This window comes from Dreissena polymorpha, chromosome 11, assembly GCF_020536995.1.
Source record: "Dreissena polymorpha isolate Duluth1 chromosome 11, UMN_Dpol_1.0, whole genome shotgun sequence".
In the NCBI taxonomy this organism is placed as follows: Eukaryota; Metazoa; Mollusca; class Bivalvia; order Myida; family Dreissenidae; genus Dreissena; species Dreissena polymorpha.
The window spans coordinates 38,265,826-38,279,017 of NC_068365.1; the positions used below are offsets into that span (position 1 = coordinate 38,265,826).

General features: G+C 33.6%; 1 protein-coding gene across 4 annotated transcripts in view; it reads left to right on the forward strand.

Moving 5' to 3' along the window:
• LOC127851694 (hsp90 co-chaperone Cdc37-like) overlaps positions 1-13,192 on the forward strand; it is a 59,278-nt gene that overhangs the window by 15,794 nt on the left and 30,292 nt on the right. The window lies entirely within an intron of this gene.

Consider the following 13,192-nt stretch of genomic DNA (forward strand, 5'->3'; position numbering starts at 1 on the left):
AAATTGCATTACATTTACTCATCCATTTACATTTCCCAGTGACAATACATAAATATGATAATGATCATAATTAATTCAATAAACTAAATAAAAAAGGGATGCAGAATTCAAAATACAAACCTGTTACAACAGAATGTTCTTCAGTATTCCAAAAATACAGGCAGTTGTTGAACTAGACCATAACACTTTATATGTCTTTAACCACCCACTTTTAATCTCCTTTGCAACATACTTATTGTTGATTTACACATTGTAGTAAATACACTTTTTTTTTCATCACACAATACTTCATGCTGAAAGTATTTCAAGACATTTTACACTAGAATAATAGGTCTTAATGTTGTTCACTTGATACATGTACCTAAAATCTAGCTTAAAGTCAGTTGCTGATGCTGCTTGTTTTCAAAAAATAACTTCCTATCTGTGGTTCTCAAATAGATGGTGCCTGAACAAATCAAAAGTATATCAACACCCCTTAGTTAGGCTTAGATGGAGGACTGATAGGGACTGGCAATTCTCTTATCTGATTCCATGCTGTGTCTAAGCCAAAAATTACATAATTTGAGAAATACTGAAAAGGCAGTCATTTCAACACCAAAATATTTATTGAAAAATACACAGCACCCATAACACATTATATTTAATTGTAAATATTAAAATATAACATGCTGAATGGTTTTAGCAAATAATATTAATAGTATAAATATTATTTTAATTGCCTTTTAAAATGTATGTTTATGGTCAATGTGGTAGACATTAATTGTATTAGGGTATAAATATCAGTATAAGAAAGTTCAAATACTTATTTATGTTGAGGAAATATAATTGATACTATCAAGCCCACATAATACTTTTGACACTTTCAATATTTTTAATTAGTTACCCACAGTCTGATTTAGGTGGAAATTTTTAGAAATGTTTGAGATTAAAACTTAAGCAATAGGGTATGCATTGAAATTGTATGATAAAGTATGTAAACATTAAACAGGTTAATATGGACAACCAGTAATTATTCAAACTGCCCCTTATATTATTACAGGTTACTGAGATATATGTCTATGTTTATTCATTTGATGTAAATAAATTGTTAGAGCCTGCAACAATTTTGTTTCTTGTTCAATTTCTGTAAAACATTTTCTAAACGGTTGTTAAAGACGTACTTTTTAAGAAGTGTGTTCAACATGTGTCTTTTTAGATACATCCGTTTAAAACAGATCATATGATAAAAACGCACTTATGAAATAAAAGACTAACTTATGCTTAAAAAAAGACGCTCATCAAAATAGAAAAACGCACTTTTGTGAGAAAAAACCCACATCTGTAAACCTTAAAACACACTTCTTAGATAAAAGACGCACTTCCTAAATAAAAGACGCACTTCTTAGATAAAAAACACACATTTTGCTCACATCTACACTCAAAAGCGCACTTACAGATGAAGAAAACACACAAAAAACGCACTTCCTAAATAAAAGACGCACTTCTTAGATAAAAAACACACATTTTGCTCACATCTACACTCAAAAGCGCACTTACAGATGAAGATGTCACGTAATTGCGTATTGTTCGTGGAGAACACACAGTAACAAACAAAGTTCATTTCTGATTTCTTTGCGTTTTATTTCTGCTTATTAACACAACACAACGTTTCCAAAATGTTTGTCAAATACAAGATACATGCGAAGCCCGCAATGGGCCCTATTCCGCGAAAGCCAGCAATAATGCCACTTGTATATTCGGCCGTTCAAGTAAGACTGTCCATAAATATAGATATAAACAACGAAAGCTTTGATAATTGTTTTGTGTACAATTCTGATTGGCTGTGTAACGTCACGTGTCTACATGTAGAATTCTGATTGGCCGTTTGTTAAGTCATGTGTCTGCAACCTAAATATACGTATGCAACGGACACTTAACGAATACATACGGGAATTACCGAATATTGACACATACGGTAAGCAAATATTCGTGTCCGGTAATTATAACCCGAGGCTAATGATTCGTTGATCCAGATGGCTGCCTATTTAAGATTGTATGAAATGTGGTACAAATTTCGATCATTATATAAATCCAACAATGCCCCAAATGTGCGTTTTGTGTGCGTTATGTTATGCGTTTTGTGTGCGTTATGTTACACAACTTTCCCCCTTAATTTGATTTTTTTTATATTTTATGATTTAAAAAAATCTTTTAAAATTTTACTATTGAATAACTAATTAAATAACAAAAACTACATTCATACAAACACACTCAAATGATGGAAAATATGCGGATAACAATATAATTTCCTTGACAAGCATCTCTGCTGAAATAAATAACATTAGTAATTGATATACAATTTAAATGTCAATCGAAATGTTGTGTAGAACATCATATGTTGATCGTTGGCCATCTGTACATCTGGTGTCGTCCATGTTGTCTTGAAGTTGTAGCTCGCGGCGAATACGATGTTTCATTGAAGTCATTGTCGCCGTCATGAAGATAAGCCGATTGTGGATTCGCCCGTGGCAATTGGAATGCGTTTGTTGATTCAGCTCTGCTTTCCGATGTTTAACTTGCGTCGTCGATTGTCGTTTCCGTTGTATTCATCGTTGTTGTTGTTTTCGTTGTCGTTTGTATTTTTGTTGATGGCCCCAGCGTCTTCATTTCTCTCGGAACATTAAGATCTTCTATTGGCCATAATGCTCACGAGGTATTAACTATAGCAGTGTTCTCCTTGATGTCTTAGGCCTCGGAAGTATCATTCCGAATGCGTTATCTACGCACGTCAAACAGTTGAACGGCTGCATCTACTCTATAGTGTTTAACGTCACAAGTATTGTGTCCAGTGTTGCGTCACTTGTTGTCCTTCGAAATCTTCTGGCGTTGGTCTTCTTTTAGCGATAGAACCAGGTATTAACTTTGAGAGTAAACGCCGTGATGTTCCATTCTAATTATGTTGTTTGTTTCTTCTATTCGTTGTGGAAGGCGTTGTCTCGCGAAGTCGCTCTTCTTTGGCGTTGTCTTCAAATCTCGATATTTTTATCTGCGTCGTGGTGATACAAGTATCAGTTGTTCAAAATCATGGCAAACATTTATAAATATCCCCTTAGTTATTGTTAAATATCGTCATGACAACTTACTGTGATATCTTATTCAAAAAAATAAATTCTTTACAACGAAAAAATATTAGTCAATTCCTCAAAACATACTTCGGATAAGTACATGACAGTTTGACATCTGACAAGCCATTTACTTAATATGACTTGTGTACCGCCTTAGGCATAATCATTTAACGCACGTGCGGCCAGTAAATTTTTGACAGGCGCGCGCCACTTTATTGACCTAGAGTAATGGGTAATGATAGACGTACCTGTTCATAAACCTCATCTTTATCACTATAGTTTTGCCGTTGGGCATAGATATATTGACATATTTGACCTGTGCACTTGTAAAAATGCGCAAATATGACAAGGCAGACTTTTATATATATGCATTCATAATATAAGAACACGTATCGGTATACTTCAAAATTCAGGTCTTTGCTCCTAATCGAACTACTCAAATAATTCTTATGCGACATCGCATCTTCTGTCCATAGCGTAATTTGCTTCGATGGCACAGGGATAAATTCTCTTACTCATGAGGACGCTAAGGTTATCAGAACCTCGGGCTCGGTATGTCCGAACGCCATACATGCCATAATTTTTCAGACCAATTCCGGGACATTGAGTTAAAGTGTCCGGGACTTTTACCGATTTTCCGGGACATGTTTAAAATGTAGGGATATTTATAGACATATGCATTTTTGGTACGTTTTTTTTTGTTTCGCATCGTTAATTGCAAAAGTTCGAAAGCCTATCCGAAATACACTTGATCTATTAACGTCAAATTAAACATTACTACTTCCGTTACTAGACACAAGCCACGTGTTTTCAGTGTAAGCGTTCTAAACATAGATGGTGACGTCACTGCGTTATTGTTATTTAGACCGGTGTGTAACACGTAGTTGTTGATACGCCTTTATTCATTTATAACATTTATACAGTAAAAAATACAACAATACAGTACCGTTAGATCGTCAACTCAAATCAATTCACAATACATACTCATTTTTTTTTACTCAACTTCTTTGTCGGTTAAACGTGCGAACATAAACTGCTTTTAATTTTTTACTCAGCGATGTTGGACTTCAGATGTGTGAACAACTATCCTTTGCCCATACGCAGCGGGAAATAATGACGTAGTAGATTAAAGTCAATTAACAACCATATTAAACAATGCCGCCTTTTCGGTTTGACCGCGAACGTGAGACAATCGATATGATAACAGGACCCCTGTTAATTGATCGACTTTGACACATAGCGTAGTCTGCCTATTCGGGTAGGCATTGTCATGGAGACGCTGCAGATATACACAGATTCGAGGTGCAGTTTAGCCTGAGAAAAGGTACATGTATATATGGATTTTGTAAATTCCGGGACATTTGACAGATGTCAGGGACAGCGGGACAAGTTCTTCATTTCCGGGACTGTCCCGGACAATCCGGGACGTATGGCATGTATGCCGAACGCTGATCAGTCAGCCGTGCTCATAAAATATAATTGTAACCCTTAAACAATTATATTAGAAATTTAATGCGTACATATCGTTATATTTTCACTGCGCTATACACGTCAGATCGCATTAAATTCTTACTTAAAATTAATCAAGACCTTCAATATTACCGATATCCTACATATATTTGCATCAACACAATGACTTATATACATATTTACATAATATTTTTTTTTGTGTGTCTGCCCTATTCATATTCGCAATCAACATTATTTTTCTTATTTCCTATTTTCTTTCTTTTACAATTCGGAAAACTATTTTTAAATTTTCCAATAATTTTATCTATTCGTCCTCTTTAATTTTCTTTATCATTCTTATAAACAAAACCCGCCTTATTTTCTTTATTAAAATAATAAACAAAACTGTCTTAAATAATCTAAATTCCTAAATTCTTAATTCTGCCAATGTAAAATACTAGGTAAATTCTTTGAATATTTGTATCATCTCCGAGTTTTTTCTACTATATTAATAAATAAAACCACCGCCAAAGTTTCTTTATTAAAATAATAAACACAACTATATAAGATATTATTATTTCCTTGTACGTTTTAATTAAATGGAACTTTACAAAAAATACCAACAATTTAAAATGGATTTGTGCGCAAAAAACGCACGTTCGTATACAATCTTTATTATAATCATACGCAATTTATATAAAAATTCTTTAAATATTCTCAATGATTTGTTCGCCTCTAATTTCATTATTTCTATAACTCATAAAAATAATGTAAAACTCAAATATCTCTTTTTATTCTCAATTCACCGTTATTTATAAAAATGTACCGATAAATGCAAAATTGGCATGATTTTGATATTTGTAAAATTTGTTCGTACATAATTTATTATCAACACTATTATTTTTAACATCTAACTACATTAAATTCTTTAAAACAATTCTTAAAAATTTCGTTGTCATGACGCCTTTTACTTTAATTTTCTACTTTATAAATTTTGAAATTCCCTCTCCAAGTTTGCCATAATTTTTTTAAACAACTGACCTGAATTCTTGTCGCGTTGTGGTTGTGATGTTTTCATTTTTTCGGCACGTGATCGCACTTGTGATCGTACTTCGGTCGTATCCATGGTACACGGCTCCATAAAATGTACTGTGTCACGTAATTGCGTATTGTTCGTGGAGAACACACAGTAACAAACAAAGTTCATTTCTGATTTCTTTGCGTTTTATTTCTGCTTATTAACACAACACAACGTTTCCAAAATGTTTGTCAAATACAAGATACATGCGAAGCCCGCAATGGGCCCATCCCGCGAAAGCCAGCAATAATGCCACTTGTATATTCGGCCGTTCAAGTAAGACTGTCCATAAATATAGATATAAACAACGAAAGCTTTGATAATTGTTTTGTGTACAATTCTGATTGGCTGTGTAACGTCACGTGTCTACATGTAGAATTCTGATTGGCCGTTTGTTAAGTCACGTGTCTGCAACCTAAATATACGTATGCAACGGACACTTAACGAATACATACGGGAATTACCGAATATTGACACATACGGTAAGCAAATATTCGTGTCCGGTAATTATAACCCGAGGCTAATGATTCGTTGATCCAGATGGCTGCCTATTTAAGATTGTATGAAATGTGGTACAAATTTCGATCATTATATAAATCCAACAATGCCCCAAATGTGCATTTTGTGTGCGTTATGTTATGCGTTTTGTGTGCGTTATGTTACAAAGAAAACACACAAAAAACGCACTTTTTCATTAAAATAACGCACTTGAAAAGCAAAAACGCACAAAAAGCGCACTTAAATGCACTTTTGAACACTGAAAACGCACATATTAACAAAAAACACACAGTTAACGCACTTTTAAGTGGCTAGATGTGCGTTTTGGTAAAAAGTGCGTTTTTATTTGACAAGGGCAATTACCTTCTGTCACAAACAGACAAAGATGATTTATTTCTTTAAGGAAGATAGAACGTTGCAGCAGATAAGTTTATGCAAGAAATCAATCAAATTCCAAAAATAGCAAACTCTGTTCTGGTAAAAAATAGAAATTGTGAGAGAATATGTGCCATATATGTCAATGAAAATAAGTTTTAGGAATATGTGGATACTGCAACTATTGTATTTGTCATTGTAGGGATGGACACTTATCGTGCTTGCATGGTTTTGTAACCTGAGGGTCAAGTTATAAAAGTATATTTAATATGTTATATGATGCACATTACTTTATCTCTCATGTATGTTGGTAAATATGTAAGTTGTCTTTAATTATATTGATAAGATAATGATCAAAGAGGATTCAGGGACACCTATAGAGAAATAGTTCCACCAGGTTAAGAGGTAGATAGTTACAACATGTGTGAAATAGTAGGGGGTAAGGGTGTTGTAAAATGCTGTGACAGCTGGATATGTAAGAGATATGAATATGACTAATGACTGAAAGATGCGTATTAAGATAATTTCATTTGATTGGAAGAGAGGAACAAGGGGTGTGTCAGAATGCTGAAAGAAGGGAGTTAGGGATAGAGATGATAATCAGTGAAGGTTATAGGAAGGTTAAGAATAGGATGTCTGAAAGCGAGTTAAAATTATTTGAAATTAAGTAATGTTGACTTGAGTTGAGTAGAATGGAAATAAAATATAGAAATAGAACTTGGAATTATTTATTATTACACCCACTACAACAATAGTGTAAATAGCATCCTGTGACAGTTTATGCAAAATGCACAAGTTTATCTAAGGAGGCAAGTTACGCACATGCATTAAGCCCATTTTTTCTAGAACTAAGCTCAAATGTTTAGGGACCCACCCAAATAATGATAGAAAATGATAAAAACTGATTGCAACCTTATTAATATTTTTGAAGTGATATTTTACTATTTTTATGCCCCTGGATCGAAATATCGGGGGTATATTTTTTTTGGGCCTGTCTGTCATTGTATGTGTCTGTGTGTGTGTGTGTGTGTGTGTATGTGTCCTAAAACTTTAACAAAAACTTTAACCTTCTTCATAACTTTTGCAATATTGAACATAGCAACTTGATATTTGGCATGCTTGTGTATCTCATGGAGCTGCACATTTTGAGTGGTGAAAGGTCAAGGTTAAGGTCATCCTTCAAGGTCAAAGGTAAAAAAGAAATTCAAAAACTTTAACCAAAACTTTAACCTTCTTCATAACTTTTGCAATGTTGAACGTAGCAACTTAATATTTGGCATGCATGTGTATCTCATGGAGCTGCACATTTTGAGTGGTGAAAGGTCACGGTCACCCTTCAAGCTCAAAGGTCAAAACAATAATTTAAAAGCGGCGCATTAGGGGACATTGTGTTTCTGACAAACACATCTCTTGTTATGCTTAAGTATAGGATATTACCCCAATTGAAAATTCAGTTCATTTTATTGTATTTTCTTAGTTCTTGCCCTTTGCTAGTTTAAATATTTTTTTTGGCAAAAGGACTTAATAAAGAAATGTTCTTGTGCAAACCAGAACTGGAAAGTATTGAATGGGTGTTTTGAGGGACAATTGTCAGACAATACTTTGAAGGCATCAGTTGATAAAAGGAGAAAACGTATTGTTTCAACTACCACTAAAACTCAGAACAGTCTTTTTGTGGCAAGAAGCTCATCCAATAATTGTTTTAAAGTCCATGGAATATTTTGAGTAACAGTTACCTCCCAACATAAGAATCCTTCATTTAACCCTTTCCCACTCAGAAGCAAGGTGGAAATGTCTAGGTGCGAACAGCATAAAACCAGAGCAGCCTGGGAGTAAGTGTTCAGGTTTTATGCTGTTTGCTGCTAATCAGAATTTAAGGGTTTAAAATGAAGCCTTTAAAACTTGAATCTAGTAAGAAAGGTCTTGAATTAAATCTTACTTTCTAAGAGACTTTAAATGTGTCAAAATACGTATCTTAAGTGGTAAAGGGTTAAATACATATGTAAGTGTTAAAGGATTAAATACTTATGTAAGTGTTTAAGGATTAAATACCTATCTAAGTGGTAAAGGGTTAAATACCTATCTAAGTGGTATAGGGGTTAAATACCTATCTAAGTGGTAAAGGGTTAAATACCTATCTAAGTGGTAAAGGGTTAAATATCTATCTAAGTGGTAAAGGGTTAAATATCTAAGTGGTATAGGGGTTAAATACCTATCTAAGTGGTATAGGGGTTAAATATCTATCTAAGTGGTAAAGGGTTAAATATCTATCTAAGTGGTAAAGGGTTAAATACCTATCTAAGTGGTAAAGGGTTAAATACCTATCTAAGTGGTAAAGGGTTAAATATCTAAGTGGTAAAGGGTTAAATATCTATCTAAGTGGTAAAGGGTTAAATACCTATCTAAGTGGTAAAGGGTTAAATACCTATCTAAGTGGTAAAGGGTTAAATACCTATCTAAGTGGTAAAGGGTTAAATACCTATCTAAGTGGTAAAGGGTTAAATACCTATCTAAGTGGTAAAGGGTTAAATATCTATCTAAGTGGTAAAGGGTTAAATACCTATCTAAGTGGTAAAGGGTTAAATACCTATCTAAGTGGTAAAGGGTTAAATATCTAAGTGGTAAAGGGTTAAATACCTATCTAAGTGGTAAAGGGTTAAATACCTATCTTAGTGGTAAAGGGTTAAACACGTATCTTAGTCGTAAAGGATTAACAAATTCTGGATACAAGTAGTGATGTGGGTCAATATGAAAATCTTTTCATAAGAAAATTTTTCCTCAAAATACGAAACATTATTTATTCTTTGTGATGATATGATAATGTTCATGTAACTGGAAATGACCAGCATAAACAGAAATAGTGAGCATCACCTTAAGGTGTAGATTTGTCAGCCACCTGTCTTGTAGGCCACAATATGCCATCAACCTGTCATCTCTGACCAGGATTGGGCTGTCAGAATGTCACTGAGTGGCCATAACGTGCAAGATATATTAATACTACATACAGTGCACCCCAATACTGAATTCTGTATTGTCATACTTCATTTTATATAATTTTCTTATTGCGTGTATACTTAACAAACAAAGAGAAGCTTTATAATTCACAATCTCAAGTATTTACTAATGTTTTGTTTTGACAAAAAAATCAGGGGTAATGGTGATGATTGAAGTTATATTATATTGCACATGCCCAAATTTACCAGTGGGTATAACATCTTATGTTCTCATTTGACATAGTATGTGACTCTACAATGTGTCTGCTATTTGTAGAATAATATTATGCAGTTAAAAGTTATTATGATAACAATTCACGTAAGAAGTGGACATTTATATTGAAAATCTTAGATCATGAACAATGATTTAATATTAAACAGTACCGATTTAAACTTACTTGTTTGTAGTGTGACTAAAAAAAAAATTAGCAAAAACTTTTGAGAAATTAAACTCCTTCAACTACTACCACAATGAAGCGCTTAAAAAATTTTGTTTTCATCTTTTGAATAATGTTTCATTTTTGTAATTTATATTAGCTCAATCACATTTCATTAAGGCAAAGCATGGTCTCATGGTCTTATAACAACATGATTTTTTTTGCTAAAAATATGGTTTTCAATCGTCTGTGTTCAATTCGCAAAATTATTGTTTAAGACAGAATTTAGTTTAAACCTATTTATTTTAGCTCGATTGCATCAAACGCCTCAGGATTATTGTAACACTCTTGACAGAATTTCAACAGAAAGACAAATTTAATCACTTACTTTCAGCCCAGTAACAGTTCTTGACTCAACTTGGTCTTTAGATTTCCATTTTCAACAGAGTAGTTGTTCTTGATCTTAGACATAATACACTGCAGAAATACCGCTAGCGTACCGAGATATTGCAGTAAATTTATTGTTATTCAAATAAGTCTTACTTTGGGAAATAGAGGCTGCTGCTTATTGCATGAGTGTAAAGTGTCGTCCCAGAATAGCCTGTACAGTCCACACAGGCTAATCAGGGACAGCAGTCCAGTCTTAGTGGAAAGTGTCATCCCAGATTAGCCAGTACAGTCTGCACAGGCTAATAATTGACTCAAGTACATTCTAGGTGGAAAGTGTTGTCTCAGATAAGCCAGTACAGTCTGCACAGGCTAATAATGGACTAAAGTCCATTCTAGGTGGAAAGTGTCGTCCCAGATTAGCCAGTACAGTCTGCACAGGCTAATAATGGACTAAAGTCCATTCTAGGTGGAAAGTGTTGTCTCAGATAAGCCAGTACAGTCTGCACAGGCTAATAATGGACTAAAGTCCATTCTAGGTGGAAAGTGTTGTCTCAGATTAGCCAGTACAGTCTGCACAGGCTAATAATGGACTAAAGTCCATTCTAGGTGGAAAGTGTCGTCCCAGATTAGCCAGTACAGTCTGCACAGGCTAATAATGGACTAAAGTCCATTCTAGGTGGAAAGTGTTGTCTCAGATAAGCCAGTACAGTCTGCACAGGCTAATAATGGACTAAAGTCCATTCTAGGTGGAAAGTGTTGTCTCAGATAAGCCAGTACAGTCTGCACAGGCTAATAATGGACTAAAGTCCATTCTAGGTGGAAAGTGTTGTCTCAGATTAGCCAGTACAGTCTGCACAGGCTAATAATGGACTAAAGTCAATTCTAGGTGGAAAGTGTTGTCTCAGATAAGCCTGTGTGAACTGCGCAGGCTAATCTGACACCACACTTTACGCACATGGATTAAACCCCATTTTTCTAGAGCAATCATGCTCAAATGTAAATCAATCAAAGGACTGTACTGATTCCAAATATTTAAACTGAATTGGATTAACCCTTTGCATGCTGGGAAATTTGTCGTCTGCTAAAATGTCGTCTGCAGAATTTCTAAAATTAGCATTTTCTTCATTTTTTTTCAAAGAAAACTATCAGAATAGCAAACAGTTTGGATCCAGATGAGACGCCACGTTCTGTGGCGTCTCATCTGGATCCAAACTGTTTGCAAAGGCCTTTAAAATTCAGCTCCAGCGCTTTAAGGGTTAACATGCAAGTTAAAGTGTAAGGCTTTGTTGTATAAAAAAAGATATAGTAAATATTAAATGTTTATTTCAATAAATAATATATATAAACACAACAGCATTATCAACATAAACAATCAAAACTATCAAAAAGCTTCACTTTTGAGAAATCTATTGAGAAATTTGATTGAATTCTCCATGTTGACATTGTCGTTATAAGCAATCTTGATTCCATAGGAATGTCTCTCTGCAGTGTGTAAGCCTGGATTTGATTGGTCAGTATTTGGTCATGTGACATCAAGCTTATGAAATCATCTGCATGCACATGAACATGGGTATTCTGGCCTGGGAACACATCATGTACTCGTACATCATCTCGTTACCTGAAAAGGAGACCACTCTTTTGTTACTTTTGGGTGCAAAACACAGGGGTGGGTGGGGTAAGAAAAGAGAATGGTGTAGCAAAATTAGGTTGTAAAACATGGGGGTGGGTGGAGTAGGAACAGAGAATGATGTGGCAAATTTTGTATGTACAGATCAAAAAGTGGTGGAGCAAAAAGGAACGGTGTGGTGTTGAGGTCAAATATAGATATTTTTAGAAAGGAGTCATTTTAAGGACCAATAAGAGATTAAATGTATTATTATGACTTAAGCAAGTATGCTTTTGTTAAGGGAACACGTTGAGTGTTTGATTTTTTGGTATTATAATCCAAAATTCATGAATTCTTATTATTAATATTTGTTATTATTATCCAAAGTTCATAAACCCTTTCTGATATTATTAATCAATAAAAAAAGCCACAGTCTTGAACGCAAGTTAATCTTAATTAAAATTAACTCTTTAATATTATGCTTACATTCATAATAATATAAATTGATAATTAATCCACTTTTTTTCATCTATTTCTGAAATGTCTCAAAATCCATGCATTAAGCCTGGTATTCACTTGGCGCGACTCAATTTATTTGTTTTCTGTCAAAGTTTGTAAAATTTATATATTGTTTTATAGTATTGACTCAAATTGAGGAAGTAAAAAAACAAATAAAGGGAACAGAAATCCCCTAAAATTAATGTATAAGCACACTATTACTATTATGTAAATATGGAACAAGATATCATACTAAGAACCCATACAAATGGTAAAATCAATTACACCAATGCATTGTACTTCCTCAATTTGAGTCAATACTATAAAACAATATATAAATTTTACAAACTTTGACAGAAAACAAATAAATTGAGTCGCGCCAAGTGAATACCAGGCTTAATGCATGGATTTTGAGACATTTCAGAAATAGATGAAAAAAAGTGGATTAATTATCAATTTATATTATTATGAATGTTAGCATAATATTAAAGAGTTAATTTAATTAAGATTAACTTGCGTTCAAGACTGTTTAACATATCAGTATTTTCCTAAAACAATGTTTTGCAGTAGATGCTATATAAAACACTAGGCCAAAAACCAATAGAGTTTACATTATTGCTTAAAAAATCATTTTATTCCAAGAATGGTGTCTCATTCCTTCTTTGAATTAAAGTGTGCGATAAGTCAAACAATATCAATTATTATTTTTATTTTTTCAAGTTGTATAACATGATCATTGAATATTCTCTAAATTTCATCAGATTTTTGTTCTTCTATTGGTTTTGGCCTAGTGTTTTATATAGCATCTACTGCAAAACATTGTT